Source organism: Haliotis asinina, chromosome 2 (genome assembly GCF_037392515.1).
Source record: "Haliotis asinina isolate JCU_RB_2024 chromosome 2, JCU_Hal_asi_v2, whole genome shotgun sequence".
NCBI lineage: Eukaryota > Metazoa > Mollusca > Gastropoda > Lepetellida > Haliotidae > Haliotis > Haliotis asinina.
Window position 1 is genome coordinate 67,784,565 of NC_090281.1, and position 18,876 is coordinate 67,803,440.

Genomic DNA, 18,876 nt, shown 5'->3' on the forward strand with positions numbered 1-18,876 from the left:
TGTTGTAGATGTCTAATTGGCGAGTAATTCCACCGGACAGGGTAGCTCAGGTAGAAGAGATCTGTCTTTGTGTCAGACCCACTCCGACTTCGTCAGGTCCAAACATTAAAGGGTACCAGGGAAACGTGCCAATCAATTTGATACCTGCATTACTTTGCTGGTCAGTTAGAAACTGACCCATTAGTTTGTTACCCCCAAGCCTGTCATTGTAGCAATACACCGCCGTTACTAGTGCTCATTTACTGACATTAAAATGACCTGCATCTTTTTCAGATTTCGGAATACTGAAGTCTTGATGCTTGCAGATACGTTTGAAGGTAAGACTGAAATATACCACATATTTAAAATAATACGACCCATACGTTCAACAGATTATTATAAAAATACACTTAACAACAGACTCATCTTTAAACTCCCGGTTGGTTATGGAGGCTCTCACGTGTTGGTGATTTCAACCCATCATAAGAATCTTTCCCAAAGGTCAATATTACTTTACAACTGGAGACCTCATTATGTTTAATTAATAGCAAACAAACTATTTTGGAATCGTTAAAGCTCTGATATTCCCCAAGAGACCTCTGAAACCTAGATATACATCTATTATTTGATCATGACTTGTACCATGTGAGCGGTGTTCATCATGGTCCCATCAGTATCACGTGCACGGTGGAACATCTGAAATATCCTCCCTCGTGTGCAGCCTTTGTGTGCATGTTTGTGGAGCGCTTCCCACGTGACTTGCGTCCGTGTACCGTCCTACAGCATAATTATCTTACGTCGTTTACCACACTGATTTTTCCAACACATCAAAGAAAGAGTCGAAGGCCTGAAACACATAGCGGGCCAGATGGTGATTTAATTGGCTTCTTATCACAGACGGTTTTTGGTGAGTGCTTGTTCTTGTTTCAAAGCTCAATTATTGCTTGAAAATACTTCATCTGAACTCAAGGAATTCTGTATTCAGTCCTGTGTCTATATCTAACAACTATCGGTCTTTTAGGTTGCTTCTTTATGCTAATTGAAAAACATTCCATGGATCTTCTGACTGACGCTGGAATTCGGGTGAGATTATATTGCGGCATTTGTTTCTAGCAACTGTTGGAATAACTTCCGTATCCTTTGATGAGGGAGAATCTTGCAACTTTCCAAATCTTGCAGGAGATAATTAGCATTAAAGTATTAAGAAGGACTGCAGTTTTTTATTAGGGTTTAGAAAACGTTTAAAAACAACAGGTTTCAAATCCTCAAACATATCCGATTAAGCTGACGTTCATCCTAGCACTACCTCCGTGTGAGATAAGAGACGGTTTATATGCCGTGAATGATTTATATCCAACTGGACCTTCGGCTCGTCCGATACTTGACAAAGCAAATCTATATTTACTAAGTGAATCCGGGTTTGAAACAGACAATAGTCAATTTCGTTCGTCCGTTGTCCGCTATGCAATAAAGGTCAGCGGAAGGTGTTGGGTATCAGTGTCAGTTTCACATAGGTCAGGCTCTGAGGTTTATTACATACAGTCTTTATTCCGGGGCCAGGTGGACACTTCGACCATCTTTGTTGTCCAGTTCAGGTGTGAGCTTGTCATCTAGCCACAGAGCGTTGTCTCTGTGGTACCGGCTTGTGTGTTGGGTCGACTTTTGTGTGTGGAGTGTTATAACTATCTTATGGGATTTTTATGCTGGATTCATTTCATGCCACAATCGGGCCTTCTAATTACCTGAGGTCAAACTGACCATAGTCGCTGCGATCACCGAACTGGACCTCACACCTACCTGTCTGACCTCTGCCTCTAATTGGATTAGTTTGCCAATCTGAGTCATACTGGATTTCACTTGGTGGTCAGATCTGGCAATAAAATCGGTTTTACTTGTAAAAGTGTCTCATGATATTTCTTACGACTTTGTCGAAACTCCCAACTGTGACACTGTCATGGGGGTAACCGCAGACATTGTTAAGAACGTGTTGTGATGGTAAATGATAAAAACGCTAGAATAAAAATATTACTAATACTTAATAATGTACATATAAGCAAAAGTAGGAACCCAGCCTAAGCTTGGAAATAGCCGGTGTCGTGTTTCTGAAACCGGAGCCTGTTGATGTTTCTTTTGTCAGGTTCATGTTAATGTCAGTTCCTAAAGTCTAATTCAGCTTATATCACAGCCGGGTGTCGGTGTTGTCTTAACAAGGGGTTGTAACTAGCTATATAGCTGCTTGCTGATGTAACAGTGTAGGTTTCTTGGGGTATTAGGCAGAAGGGTGGTCACTGCATGTCGGCGAGTTCCTTTATCAGATACCTAGAGCTACAGGATCCGGTCACTGCATGTCGGCGAGTTCCTTTATCAGATACCTAGAGCTACAGGATCCTGTCACTACATGCTGTTGAGTTCTCCTACCAGATACATAGAGCTACAAGATCCGGTCACTGCATGTTGATAAGTTCCTCTACCAGATACTTGAGCTGCAGGATCCGGTCACTGTGTGTTGGTGAGATCCTGTACCAGATACTAGAGCTACAGGATCCGGTCACTGCATGTTGGTGAGATCCTGTACCAGATACTAGAGCCACAGGATCCTGTCACTGCATGTTGGTGAGTTCCTGTACCAGATACTAGAGCTACAGGATCCGGTCACTTCATGTTGGTGAGTTCCTGTATCAGACACTAGAGCTACAGGATCTGGTCACTGCATGTTGGTGAGTTTCTCTATCAGATACTTGAGCTGCAGGATCCGGTCACTGCATGTTGGTGCATTCCTCTACCAGATACATGAGCTACAGGATCCGGTCACTGCATGTTGGTGCATTCCTCTACCAGATACTAGAGCTACAGGATCCTGTTACTGCATGTTGGTGAGTTCCTCTACCAGATACTTGAGCTGCAGGATCCTGTCACTGCATGTTGGTGAGTTCCTCTACCAGATACTAGAGCTACAGGATTCGGTCACTGCTTCTTGGTGAGGCCTCTGCCAAATATTAGAGTTGACGGATTCAAATAGCAAGCAGCTAATGGCCGAGATGTTCACTTTTCACAACAGATTCATCCGCTACAGATTCTGGCAAAGGTGGGTCTGTCGGGTGGTGAACTATTTGCTGTCACGCACGGTTGGCACGTTCACTTCAAAACATAAAGATAGTCGAACCTGGGTCGGTTCTGTCATATCGAACACACGGTCCATGACACTATCACATATCAACGCGTACATGGTTATATGTGTCCTTGAAAGAGAATGCCAATATGAGAAGTGTTATATTCTGGACAGCATGGTTGAGTTGCAATCGTCTGTGAAATGACCTAGTCATTTGTGTTATGAATGGGAATAATGCGATAACATTGATGAACAGCTAGTATGGGAGTATTGTCTGCGAGCATGTCGGGTAATTAATCATGTCTCATTTACCATCAGGTGTACATAAGAAATCTACATGACATGGATGACGACTTGACAGCAATGCATGCAAGCTGTCACTCAAACACGGGCTAATAAATTCACCATGTCTTATGATTGATGAAAGGGGTTGGAGGTTTCAAGAACAAAAACACGCATATCCGATTGACCTGCAATGACTTTCTTGTAATTGATTTGGAGATTTTCTTGGACAATGTCATTGACGAAAAAATCTCATCAAACGTGGCGTCGAACGAGAGTTGAAAGGATCCATAGTTTCGGTTCCGATCCTGACAATGTGAACTTGTCGTAGCCGATCGGTGCTGTTTTCACGATTCTTTGATTGACAGTTGATACATCTCAGACCTGTTACACATGACCTGATAATCTTTGCCGATTCTGAAATATATTTCTGGCTCATTTGGCAGCAAACTAGGCACACAGAGAAACGTAATTGTCCTGCATGTGTGATTCATTGTAACAGCAGAGGATCGTTAGGATGTGAGTTTCGTTATTGTAATCAACACTCGTGTTATACAGAACGTGAAAGGAAAGTGCAGGGATTTTCCGACTTAACAAACACATCAAAGGTCGTTCATGGTTTACTTGGTTCACTCATACGCAGGGTGACTTCGGGACCCCATGGGAGCTGTGTCGTTATATTACGAATCACAATTAACCGATTCATTATCGTCAATCAACGCCTCACATGACTGATTTCCAATATCTTTATCATATATCGATTAGAGTCGTGGGGTGTCTGCTTCATGGTATGAAACCTGTCGGATCTCTCAATTTGTACACTATAGACACATTAGAAACACTGCCCCGGCAGAGTATTCACAAACAAAACACATTCTCTGTGCTTAACGCCGTACATCGACACCGCATACCTGAAGGCAGATACCTTTGTGGAGAGGTCCTTTCATCTTGGCCGACTTCTCAGTCAACGGCTATAATAGAGCTCGTGAAATATACTTCTTTCACTAAAGTAGTATTAAACACTCTTGGTATGTTTTCCCTAAATATTGTAAGAATATTATTTGAAGGAATGCACTTGACATCGGCCGTTGAGTGTTCTAGCGTGTGTGACTGCGTGTTTGACAGCTGATGGTGATGACTAAACCGTAGTGTCCTCCTTGTGTCCCCACAACGGACCCTGAAGTGTGCGAGGTATTTGGGCAGATTAGAATGGACAAAGTTAGGCATTTCTTCCACTGAATATAGAGAAGGCGCCAGTCGTTTGATTTTGACGGACGACTTGACAGCAAGTGACATGTGTTTTGTGGCAAATATATTTATGAAACATTCCAGTGACATTATTGTGGCAGGGTAGTTTCGTGGGTCGTGCACTCGGGATTCGGGTTCGATATCATCACAAGTAAAAGTAAACCAATGAATAACTGAAAAAAAACCCAACATAACTTCTAGAACGTTTGTGTTTCCTGTATGTCAGGAAATAGTATACAGTGTGTCACCCCGCTGATAAGATCGCCTTTGACAGGAAATGCGCTCATTTTCTCAGCCGTTGATCTAAAGTGAGTGAGTGAGTTTAGTTTTACGCTACACTCAGCAATATTACAGCTATATGGTGGCGGTCTGTAAATAATCGAGTCTGGACCAGACAATCCAGTGATCAACAACATGAGCATCGATCTGCGCAATTGGGAACCGATGACATATGCCAACCATGTCAGCAAGTCTGACGACCCGATCCCGTTAGTCGCCTCTTACGACCAGCAGAGTCGCCTCCGTTGATCTAAAACAGTATAAAGAAAATTGTGATATGCAAGCAGCATGGTATGCAACAGTGTTGACATTTCACGACAACTTTACCTCATTGTGTGATTTCTGTTTATCGAAGCATATCTTGAAAAAGGTATCCTGTCAAATATCTGATAATTCCCAAATACTGGTACACCCACTAACAATGGGGTTCCCAAACCGTTTTCCATCCAGGAATCTCAAACGTGCCTCGGTTTGTGAATTAACAGTTTGGAAACCACTAGGAACCATGCATGGAAACGCAGCACCTTACTCTGACTTTGGAACTGATCGCTGTGTTGAATCACATTCTAATCATTGTCACTGCTGTAGGCTAAACTGATCATAGAGCGTTAATCATAAATTATGAACTGGATTACGCGGCGGCTACATATTACTCATATATAATGATATATAGTCAGACCGTAACAGAATTATTCAGGTATATTTTAATGTACGAGGGAAACGCATTTTGGAGCAAACATCATGTTAGAAAATAATCGATAAAATATCATATCCAAAAATGACATAATCCCACGAAGCCGGTGCAGCTTGTGATCGATTAATTATATCTGTGCTCATGGATGAATATATAATTAGATGTACTAGTAACATACGTGCACATGTTACAGTCGGATTGTGAAGTTTCCTGACATAAAGGAGGAGTTTGACCATTTCGCGTCATCTTGTGTAACAACAATTAATATACTTCAGTCATTTCATGAAATTTCATTTCATCTATATTGTGGTGGACAGGGGTTTGTGAGGCTGCTCTGGACACGGCAAGTATCGAACAAACAGATGTTTCAAAGCCTAGGTGAAGTGCAATAATCGCTGCCACAATCATGCAGCGGTCATTCTTTTTATACCTACGGGCCTAGGTGAGGTAGCAGAGTGGTTAAAGCGTTTGCTCGTCACGCTGAAGACCTGGGTTCGATTCCCAACACGGATGCAATGCGTTAAGCCAATTTCTGGTGTCTCCCGCCGTGATGTTGATGGCAATTGCTAAATGCGGTGTAAAACCATATTCACTCACTCATGCACGCATCCTTGTCTACACGCTATGTGATAACAACGAGCGTAATACCTGCGTGTGGGTTACAATTCTAGTATACCCGCGGCACATACTATACAATAAAAGTCTATTGTATCAATCAGTTCTGTATTCCTTGTTAAATAACATTTCACACTAGTGTTGAAATGAGATTAGGCGGATGTAGGATAATGAGAACACACTTTGCTGACCGGAGAGAGATCTCCACCCAAAAACGCTCCCTTCACCTCATTTCCAGGCGAACTAACATTGTATGTACATAAGGAAGACACGCCGTTTTTTATGGCTTGTCGATTTCTTTCAAAATAGTTTCTATTCAGTGTCCTATCCCGACCTTATTGAACAGAATTATGCCATTTCATGAATATGACGAATATTATGGAGTGGCTGGCACCATGTGTTTAGCTTTTGTCTAAGTTACGGGCTGCATACCACGTCCTGGCTGTCTAACGTGGAGTCGTTACTGGGATTTTATGCTTTGGCTTCATGTGACCACTGAAGCGTGAAAACTGTTGACGACAAGCAAAGAGGCATCTAAAGAGTCGTTTAGGCGTACCAAGTCGTGGTGTACTGCAGGGCTTCCCAGGTGTGGCTAGCTGACGTTTCACGGTGACTGATCGGATATAGGCAGTGAGCGTGTTTATGGAGTGAAACATACATATCTGACATTGGCGTGACTGAAACAGACGTGCTAAGAACAACATGGTGAGTAGATACGTCAAGTTTGTGTAATATATTTCCCATGAAATATCTGACAATGTGTATGGTTTCCTTACACGTGCAGAAAATGTAAAAGGACATATCATTATTTATGATGTTATTCTCAGTATTCTACTACATTCTACTACATGTATTTAGTTATGTGTGTGTGGAACAAGCATGAACATTTGAATGGTAATCTAAACACATTTATTCAACACGTCTGTGCACGTGGCCGACAGTGTTGTGTCACTATTGCCATTATCATGCTGTTTAAAAGGCTTTGGAAATATCTCCTGTGATTTACGTGCAATATCATATCAGGGTAATGCATTGTATTGAACATCCTGGTATTGATCTACCAATGCACATAACACTACGTCGTACATTGTTACTGTACAGAGCGGGATGTTGCCACCATCAGTTCTACAGTTCAGAATGGTTAACTGTCATATTCTGAAATACGCATCAACGTTTTGTCAGCAGTCTATGGAAAATCGAAACTCCAATTCAAAGTTTGACAGGGAAACAATGCAAACTTTTTTTCTTCTTTTGAATGTCTCAATACAAAAACTAAATCGTCCAAAACAGCCCGTCATAAACGTCTAAACGATATTTCATGCACTGCAAAGAGGTCGACACGTAGGAAGGCTGTTGGGCGTGACAATTATTTTCCACACTGTGATTTATGGTGCATAATTGATTCGTTGCGCCAATGCATCTTTATTTCAGACTGTAATTCTCAAGTACATAACTGTCATTAATATCTGTTAGGGATGAATATTGATTAAATTATAAATAATACAAAATCTTGCATGATTACTCAGATTAAAACATGAGCATTCTTTCAATCTTGACATTATTTTCTCTTGAAACATTGTTTTCAATACTACAATCTTCGGTACTTAGGTACGTGCGATGAATCACAAGCGAATCGTGACGGTGTTAAGGATTAATTCATTCTTCTTCAGACGTAGTAACACTACTCGCTATGGAACAAGACAAAACGTATCAATTTCTTTTCCGATGAAATCGACAAATTTTGCGATGCATATCAGAGTATTCAATGTTTGCCGAGTAGCTATTTGTCACTGGCTACTCGTGGTTAGTGCAGTCAGTAATGATAACGGGAACTAGCACGTGTTCCATTGTGACAAGTGTCAATGAAATGTACAAGACATTGTGTCAGTTTCAGTTAACATATATTGGTGGATACAGTGTTATTAGCTTTCTCCTGCGCCAAAGAATACAATTAATTTGAAGCTTGGCTGATATTACCACGGTAACAAAAGACCCGGTCGATACAATTCACGAAAATATGTCTGTCTCTTTTCCAAAACTAACAAATCGTTGCAAGAATGTGCCAAAGAGAGATAGGTTTTTGGTCACCAGACTTTCAGCATATACATACAACGTATGTACCACCTCTCACGCTCCATATATGTCACCCACAAAGCCTGTCTCCGGAATGACTCGGGAAAATGATACAGCATTTTATTTCAAATCTGTTTACAATGAAGATGAAACCATGTGTATTTATTTACAAAACGGACACATAATACATCATCGCCGATTTCACCACACTGACAAAACTCGCACTCGACGAGGCGGGAGCGTCTTCAAGAACTATGAGTCATATATCTCACATCGGTGATTTTAAAGCTGTATATATTTGTACAAAATGTCCTGAACGTGCTTCATCTTCCCATTCAATTTGATGACAAAAAGTAAATGACTATAAAGCTGTTCCCCGCACCATCAAAATATGAGTAATTTTGTTGCTATATGTGAATAAATCTAAAGAATTATGAATTCCAGTGGCGGTAGTCATCACGTAGAGATCAAGCTGATTATAGGCTTGGAGTTATTCGTCCCTAGGCTTCACAAGCTTTGTCCTCGTCATTGAAACCTACATGCTTGTCAGTTTCACGTGTGTTCAAAGCCACTCTCGCGTGTCCGGACTTCGGGTACAGTATGTGTCTCGCTGCACATTACAGGTTGACATTTGCACTTTAAAAATGTATTTTTGTAGTAGATGAATTAAAAATAATTGGACTATGCATTTTATAGTATATGATGCTATTAACTTTCCTTTAAGAGTAAGAAATATCAGATGAGTCAAACATCATTACCGTAGTGTACTACATATTACGTGATATAAATTCACTTTCTATAGAGTGACTTATTAAAATGTTGATAGTACTTTGCTCTGGCTTACATGTGAGCAAAACTAGGGACATGTTATCGGTTCAGTGACTTTGGCCACCAAGGTTGTAATTACACATTTGGTAAATAAGGATAGGTAGTTACGTATCTACATTCTGTGCTCCCCACATACTAAGATATTCATGGAGTAATTGTGAACTATTTTCCGTGACTAGCGACGGTTATGTGGAGTAAGGGAGGGGTGACGACACTTGCTGCATATTTACCTCTGTTAACTTTGTAGTTGATAAACACTTGCTACATATTTACCTCTGTTAACTTTGTAGTTGATAAATCCAATTTATTGAGTTGTGTCGCCGAAGTTTGTCATGTACATATCACGCCTGCCAATCAAACTGAGTGTTCCTGCTTAAGGCAATGCATTTCGTGCACGGCCGTTTGTTTATATATCGATTAACCATTGTCATAAATGGTAATTCTGTTTTTTACGGCTTGCTCAAAATAACTTCAACTTCGTTACATTGAGATGCTCTTGCTGTCCACCCTTTCAGCAGGAATCATTGCTCTGTTGCTCTGTTGCTCTGTTGGAGGATTGACAGCATCAGTGTCGCTGTTGGAATTCTACGGTTACGAAATAATCCTGGTCGCGTCAAAGTTCATTGGATTATCCATTAGTTACCTCAGTAACCGAGTCGATAATCAACTACCCGATTTCACTGATTTGGAATCAAATAAAATTAATTGAAAACAGACAGACGTGTTTGTAAATGTCTGGTGTGGGATTACAATCTGTAAACCAATCTATTTGTCGACTGAGGAATTACGACGACAACGGCAAATCCTGTTTCTGTCTGCTGGAGGTATTAATCTTTCAGCGATGGCCGAAAACGGTTCCCGATCAGTGAGTTTGGTCGGTTGATTAATTTCAGTATTTTACCCGTAATCTGGCAATGCACAGACCTATTACCCAAACCAGTAGAGAGTAGGTTCGTTAACCTCCGTGCACTTAGTTGTGTCCACATTGCGATGGCGATTAGGATTAGGATTAAGTGATTACTATCGGATAAGCATGAAAAAAAACTACCTGCGTGGGAGCCGAATATGGCACTGGGGTCTGATAGACGTTTTTTTTCCGCGAAGAACTGTGGGTTGTAAGCGGATGAATGTCATCGGTGTGTCAAAATACATTCCATGCTAAATGTAGAAACGTGTCAACAGTTGAGTAACTGAAAATAGGAATTTCGTAATGACCTAGATCTGACACTGCAAATAATCTGCAACAAAATATAACGATTACACAATGCCATGTAGACAGTGGTCAAATGGACCATAGGTCACATTTGAGAATACACTTTCTTAGTAACTAGCGTCTTAACCCGCTCTAGTCTGTCATACAGACCCGGAAACAAACACATCCAAGAAAACCCATGCAAATCTAGAAAATGTGGCAAGTCTAGATTTCAACAACTTTCTGAAAACGAATAAAGTCTCTGGGCCCCCTTTCTATTGTATTTATAATCTTAATCTAAAAGCTTTTATTTTCTTTAAAATATGTTAATTTCACAGAGCAGTTGTTAGTTTAACCCGCTCCGTCACCGCGACGCTTGGAATCTGTACTTCACCGAGGAAGAGTAAACCCAAATATACCAGATGTAACAAAATATATATCATAATAAATAATAGTCCATTTGCCACGCGCATTTACCATACAAACAACTGTTACAACTATTGATTAAAACTATTCCTATTTATGATGATAGTTGCTTACTGTCTACTTAAACGTCATTCACACTGACTATCTACCGATAAAGATCGTGGAATTTCATCTCAGGAGTGACGTCACTGGCGGTAATTCCCCAAGGAAACACAAATGCCTGGTGGGTATCATTTCCTTTCAAGTCAAGGAAATAAATGTTATCAGGTAGAAATACAGTACACGGCGTCACATTATCTCCCAAGGAAACAAGGAAAGCTAAATGACTAGTATGTTAAATTCGAACCTTAAAGATCCCATTTATTGATGACTCGGTATGCCATGATAGTAAGGACTCAATAATGTATTTTTACAGATTTGATGTATCTTCCTGCTGTTTACACAACAAGCCACTGTCCAGGGAGATGTTGTTTTCATTCACGATAGAATATGCTTTGAAGTCACGCTTCCGTTCTTTCCCGTTCAGAATGCTGTAAGCTGGGGATACACATAACCGTTATTACATCTGTTAGATAACACGCTTAAATGTTGAATTTGTTTAATTTAAACTTTAGTTTTAGAAACAACAGCTAGAAAATGATCATATTAAGGTAATCATATTACTGTTCATAGCTGTAATGCTCAAATATAAATGTACCAAACTCACACCGACTTTCCAGTTTCTGCTAAAGGAACTTAACAAATGTTATCTTCAGCCAATTTAAGCTGCGAAATCGATACTTTATATACTTGTTGGTCATTATACCATACCCTAGTTATCTCATAATACTGGTAATTATTTATTTATTTTTAATCTTTGTTGCACATATGATCATAACTATATGAAAAATAATAAAAATAATGAAAAGAGGAAATGGAGACCATTTCAACTCGGATAAATTCACTTTACCGTAATTCTTAACAGAAATGGATTCGAGTTATCTGCATAAATCAAGATTGTCTTTATTGAAATCTTACTGGTCACAAACAAGAAGAGGTGATATATTGTGAATAGTTAAAGTGATACCTATAGATAGTATTGACATTATACCACAAATTAAGCATTAGCATTGTGTATCTATTTTTTTCTAAAACGTGAATTGCAGGAATTTGTTGTGTTGGTGAAAATCATATTTGACCCTATTTTCCAACCATGTGCTATGTCGTCTTCCATGTATGGTACGTGGTCACACGTGGTGAGATGACTACTGGTCACACGTCCATGGGGCGGCAGCTGGACTGTTGGTCTCACTGCTGGAGCACTGGCCGTCACAAGCATCGATCACAACGTCCATCTGTAGCACGTCAGGGAGGTGCTCATAGTTCTACAAAGCAACCCTCTGTACAGTGTCCTCCCTTATTGTGTTCTGATCACTGTACAGAAGACAAGTAGATTGTGGTATGTCTACACAACTCTGTACAGTGTCCTCCCTTATTGTGTTCTGATCGCTGTACAGAAGACAAGTAGATTGTGGTATGTCTACACAACTCTGTACAGTATCCATCCTACTTGTGTGATTACTGTACGGTATACGAGATGGTGATACTCCTACAGATCTCTCTGTAGGAGTACAGTGTCCTCCCTTATTGTGTTCTGATCACTGTACAGAAGACAAGTAGATTGTGGTATGTCTACACAACTCTGTACAGTGTCCTCCCTTGTTGTGTTCTGATCACTGTACAGAAGACAAGTAGATTGTGGTATGTCTACACAACTCTGTACAGTATCCATCCTACTTGTGTGATTACTGTACGGTATACGAGATGGTGATGGTCCTACAGATCTCTCTGTAGGAGTACAGTGTCCTCCCTTGTTGTGTTCTGATCACTGTACAGAAGACAAGTAGATTGTGGTATGTCTACACAACTCTGTACAGTATCCATCCTACTTGTGTGATTACTGTACGGTATACGAGATGGTGATGGTCCTACAGATCTCTCTGTAGGAGTACAGTGTCCTCCCTTGTTGTGTTCTGATCACTGTACAGAAGACAAGTAGATTGTGGTATGTCTACACAACTCTGTACAGTATCCATCCTACTTGTGTGATTACTGTACGGTATACGAGATGGTGATGGTCCTACAGATCTCTCTGTAGGAGTACAGTGTCCTCCCTTGTTGTGTTCTGATCACTGTACAGAAGACAAGTAGATTGTGGTATGTCTACACAACTCTGTACAGTATCCATCCTACTTGTGTGATTACTGTACGGTATACGAGATGGTGATGGTCCTACAGATCTCTCTGTAGGAGTACAGTGTCCTCCCTTCTTGTGTTCTGATCACTGTACAGAACACGATAAGCTTTAAGTAGACGGTGGCATTACTCCACAACTTTGTACACTGTACACCCTACTTGTGTCCTGGTCTCCAGTAGTAAATTCACAACGGGCCGAGATTTCATTGGTAACTTCATCATTGTCTCGCAAGGAACGGCCATGCTTTCACTCCTAATCAGTACACCAAACAAGGCGTTATAGCAGTAAACACACATACTGGAAACTGACAATGCTGATAATTGTTGGCAAATATGCTCCCAGAAAGCATTGATTGGAACCAACTACGGTAGAAGCTGCTTCAGCACTACGTTTCGTTGGTTGGACGCTGCCAACATTAGTTATACAAGCCAGTTCGAGATCACTGAGTGAATTCTCAAATGGTATTATCCACCTATCTCATAGGACACAGGTGATAATTTGATACTGAATCTACATCTCGTAAAACCGAGAGAAGTTTAAAATTAATTTTGCAGCTAAGCAAGGAAACCCATAGCGTGATGGCTGACACCTTCTGGTTTGTGTGGCATTCAACTAAATGTACATTCCAACACGGTGACAGTCGACTTGGAAACATTTCAAAATGCAACCAACCACGAGTTCGTATCCGTGAACTGTTCCTTATTTTAACTTTCCAACTAAAAAGGCACATTTAACTGAGTACGGTATCAGATTGCCGTTTACATCCAAATAGACTCAACCATTTACAAGCTACATTACGCGAAAATTGGCCTCTTTTTCGTAGTGGGTTTACAGCCGTAATTAAGTTCTTATGATGAGATGTTTGTATTGTGGTGGAGTCTACGCGCTGCTATTTTAACCACAATTACACTTATGATGGCAGTTACATTTCGTTACACTGTGTTCCGGTCGTTACCTGTCATGCATGGAAGACAGTCTTCTATACTCCACAAGGTAATCGCCTGGGAACATCGAGACTGGCATCACTGAACAACCTACATAGGTATACATATACCTGCACCGAAGCCCTGTATGCGGTGACAATAATCATATACCTGGCTGGGAAACACAATAGTGTGTAATTATAGATGAAAAAAAGTGAGTACAAAAGGTATTCCCATGTATCTATTTTATTGAAATGTGTGGTTTTAAATTACCAATTGACTTCAGTGGTTGGTGCACAATATAATTAATGTTCAGTTTCAAAACATCTACAAACTATTGATGTATATATATTTTTCTAAAAAATTCTGATTTTTATTCTCTTCAAATGCATGACCTCTGACACTGGATTTCTATATTAGGCATTACAATACCATGAAACAACAATAATGTAAGCCGAGACCTTTCATCATACTGATATACAGGTTAAAATGGTGCTTAGTTTGTTTTCTGGGATGCAACATGTAAATTACATAAGTATTATGTACAAAACGGCATAAATTATGGGGTTTTTTTTCATAAAAACACGCACGCATTTTCACTAAAACAGTGATATTAAAATACCATGAACATAGATTTGATCGAGGATGCAAGTGTTGTATCGAAAGTTTACTCAAATTATTCCTTTTATTCCGATAGCCTAAAGAAACACGAAATATAGTTGTGTGGTTAATAGTATGCCATTAACGCCATAAGTTTAGCACAAAGGGCGGGTTGGCAGTATGACCCGAACGTTCACAGCACGGGAGTGGTCAGCTCTGGAAATGGCCACCGTCCAGACAAATGACCATTGATTGGTTACTAATTTCTATCCATTGTCACCTCTAACAATACATGCAACATGCCTCAGACCATGAAAAGGGGAGGTAACTGTCAATATTTTCCCAGAGTGTGAATTTAATTAAAGGTTCTACAGCAACATGTTGGAACTAGACCTTAGATCAATTTGTTCGCTTACAAATGAGATTAGTATGGAGTAGAAGCATTAATTGTGAACAGATTCTATGAATATGAGAAAACATTTCAAGTTAACATGATGCATTTGATACACAGATATTCAGCTTCAATAGAATCAATGCTTTAGGTAAGGTTTTCAAGAAAAATGAATGATAATTATGATTACAATGAAAATAATATATTGCCAGAATAATGACGATATAGCCTTTTGAACTAACAGAATGTAAATGATTTCTTTATGGATACTTTATCCATTTTTGTACCCCCATTTTGTCATTGTTCTGTGTGGCCATTTGTGATGCAACAAATGTTACTAACACTCAGTTGATAATGCAGCAGCCATGATTCTCTAGTTTAACGTGTGAGTATACCTCAATGTAACTCCCACCCCAGTACACACCAGTCATACTGTCTGTGTCCCCCTGCCATCAGCTGTACTCAAGTAGTTGTACTACAGAAAGGTGTGTTGCATTATCCATGAAGAATATCTCACTTATCCCTGACAGACAAGGGCAACAAAAAAGGTGCTTCTAGGAGGATAAGGGGGTGTCAAAAAATCCCCCAGGGTCGAACTGAGAGTCAACAGTCCTGCATGCTCTCATTCCATGATGTTTCCTATGTTTACCTGTGCACACCTGCAGCGATAACGACCCCCCTAGGGTCATCCTGCATTCCCACTGCTGCAGTTTCTGTTATAAAAAATATCATTAAAAAACAGATTTAGGGTGTTTTCTGTCCTTGGAGGCTCAGTCAGATGGATGACAAAATTCTGTTTAGGTCACAGCATCCTCTGGGTGTTCTGACACATTTTGGAGGAGCCATGTAATTCATGGCCATGGAACCAGATTTGCATTACATTTTGTATAAATTCTAGTTTGGAGAAAGATAATGGTTAATGCTTTGGCAAGACACATGCACTTCCCATTCTTTGTATATTTCTCTATCAATATTAGACTAACAAAAATTTAGAAATATCAGTATCTTACTGCACATTCTGTTTTCCCTGTGTAAATGCTTTAAGCTTACTTCAAATTAAGAAATTGATAGCCAAAGAATTCTTACCTTGAACTTACTGAAAACACAATATTGTTGTTCATTTTTCAAAACTAAACCATAATTGTTTTGACAAGATTGTTCTTGAGAGATACAAGCAACTAATGTCATGTCAGGTATATAGCTATGTTCCAAGTCATCAAACCAACTGATGAAGATTAAATGCTTTATTTAGTTGATCTTCACACCTATTGTGAATGTAGGTTTTCTTGGCCTGTGTGTTGACACAGGTGAGGTCACAGATGGACAGGTGATGGACAGGTCATCACCTGATCAAGTGGTTATCAACAATTCTGATGCAGTGTTGAATAGCTGGACTAGTGTTGTTTATACAGATCAGTTTTATCATTAGCTTATTGATGAGATTATTGGAATCAACTCTGCCAAGAGGCCATCCTAAACAAAAACAACCTATCACCCAGAGATTATGTTCTTCCTTTCTTTGTCTTATTTTATTTTGTTGTTTGATATGCTTAATTCAAGTAGAGAGGAGAAACACTTTCATGTAAATATTTTCAAGTTTTATATTTTCGTGGAAATTGTGTAAAAAGTGGTTGCATGATAATTGTGTGCAAACAATGGTGAATTCTGAAACATAAACAGGAGAGCAATTCTTTTCTCTTGCTAACATCAGAAGTGGCTTCAAGTAATAATACATTGTCCAGGATATCAAATACCACTGTATGCCTATAAGTTGACTCTGTGCTGTATTGCTTTACTCTTGCTTGACAATGATATAAGAAGCTATATGGAAATGTCCCATCGTTATAAATGAAGGTGTTGTTATCCTTAAAGTATTATTATACTTTCATTATCCATATTATTATTATTATCCATAAAGTATTATTATACTTTTATTAAATACCACTTTCTTTGTCTTATAGTACTGTCAACATTAAACTACTATGTTCCACAGAGAAGTAAAACAAACAGTGTCTGTTAATTAGATTTCAATAGCATGAGTATTAGTACAAGGCAATAATGATGTTTTCATTGTCACGGCTGATAGGAAAAACACCTGTAATTACTTTAAATAGTATATTCTTTGTTGATTGGTGAGCAATACTCACAAAGTCTCAGTGCTGGGTGTAGTGTTTCTGTTATTTGTCTGTAAATACAGTTTATTATCAGGATGTTTCCAACGTATTGAAATATTGTGGATGCAGGTAGCAACTGTATACCTGTAATTCATAAATAATTCATAGAGAAATACCTTATTGAATATCATTGTAATTAAAGTTACCACATTATGAAAAAAGATTTAGCTTTTGGAAGAAACTGAATTGATGATCATTAATGAGATACAGTATTTGAACATATACTTTACATGTGATTGAACAACTGGAAAAATATTGACAAATTTATTGGTTCTTTTTTAATATGGTATAAATATGGGGAACAATTGAATGGTTAAGGAATAATCTTTGTTTACTGTTTATTTTGTGCAAACTACAGTACACAACAATTGGTAGAATTAATTCACTCATAACATACCCAGCAGTTTAAATATTGAGGTGGCAAGACTTTGTAATACTCCTAATACAATAAATATCATCCCCAATAAAAATGTACTGTGCACACTTTGATCAAAATCCTCTTTAACACCCATTCACCAATTTCTTTGTTTGCATAAATACTTTCCTCAAAATTTCCCATCTACCCTCCATTCTTAATTAGCTTGCACAGTCACAATAACAGTAAATTACCTGGATTTTAATACAGGTGATTCTGCATCCTCATCAGATCAAAGGATACGGGTGAGAAAAGACAATTGGCTTAATTGCTTGCTTGAGTGAGCAGAGTTCACCAGCTTGAGGGGACAGTTAATGAAGACCCCCTTAGGGGGGAATAAAACTGATATAGGTTACTATCTGAAGTTAACCACTTAAATGCACATTTCACTGCTGTTCCTGAGGGTGTAGTGTTCCTGTGCTGTTACTGAGTTGTACATTACAGTTGTGTATTTCAAGTGGTCTGACTTGTTTCACCTGTCAGTTTGGACATACCTGGATCATATTTCACATTGGAAGTGTAGCCTACACCACTTCTTGGAGTTTCCTTACTGGGTTCTGTTGGAGATAAACTGCATTTTCATTATTGAGTAAGTATTTACATTAAAATTGAAAGATGTTTATAGGTTTTATAGTCTAATGATGCAACACAGAGATAGTTTGGTCAGGGAAAACAGCTTGTTTCCCTAGAAGGTTATTTAGATATGTCTTCCTGAGCAATACAATTAAGGTATTTGACAGTTGGAGGTGGAAATAACTTTTGTAAATATACAGATCACTGAAATTATTTAGCATTTAACAAATGAGGTTTCCAAAACTGTTTATGCTGAGCTGTCAATCAAGTATCAATAGCACACCTGTGTGGTTGTCAGTTTCATGTGTGCAGGAAGTATGATACAAATAGACAGGTTCTTTCTTTACTGATATTTCTACTGCCAATCTGTTTTGGATTACCTCCTCTCATCATAGCATGGGTCTGACTTATCATTTCTATATCCTTGTCAATTTCAAAGAGACATTTCAGTATTCTTGTCAGTATCCAGTGGGAAAGTGTGGCCATTTGGTCTCAACTGTCATAAAACTTTGCAGGGGTCATCACTAAAGTGACCATTGTGATTTAGCGGTCATACCTTGGTCACCTGACCCTTAGTGACTCATTGTGAAAATCCCCATGGGTCAGTTTGTAAATATTGCCTCTATTGGAACCCATGTATGCTTGTTGATTTCATATTGTCTGCAAACTGCAACCAAAGTTTTGCTCAGATATGGGACATTGAATTTCACACTCAGCCTTTGATTTCCTCTTGTTAAGAAAGGACGCTTGACTAGTTTTTCTCAGGTACGGAACATTAAGTTCTCTGCTCGACTTGATCAGCTGAAACATAAAACTTACAGTTTAATGAGATAAATGAA

At 39.2% G+C, this 18,876-nt stretch overlaps 1 protein-coding gene across 1 annotated transcript in view; it reads left to right on the plus strand.

The window, feature by feature from the left end:
* The first annotated feature begins 273 nt into the window (after nt 1-273).
* Nucleotides 274-18,876, plus strand: part of LOC137274190 (protocadherin-9-like) — a 36,886-nt gene continuing 18,283 nt past the window's right edge. The window contains exon 1 of the mRNA XM_067807237.1: nt 274-317. The gene's annotated coding sequence lies outside the window, so the exon portion shown is untranslated. The remainder of the gene's footprint in view (nt 318-18,876) is intronic.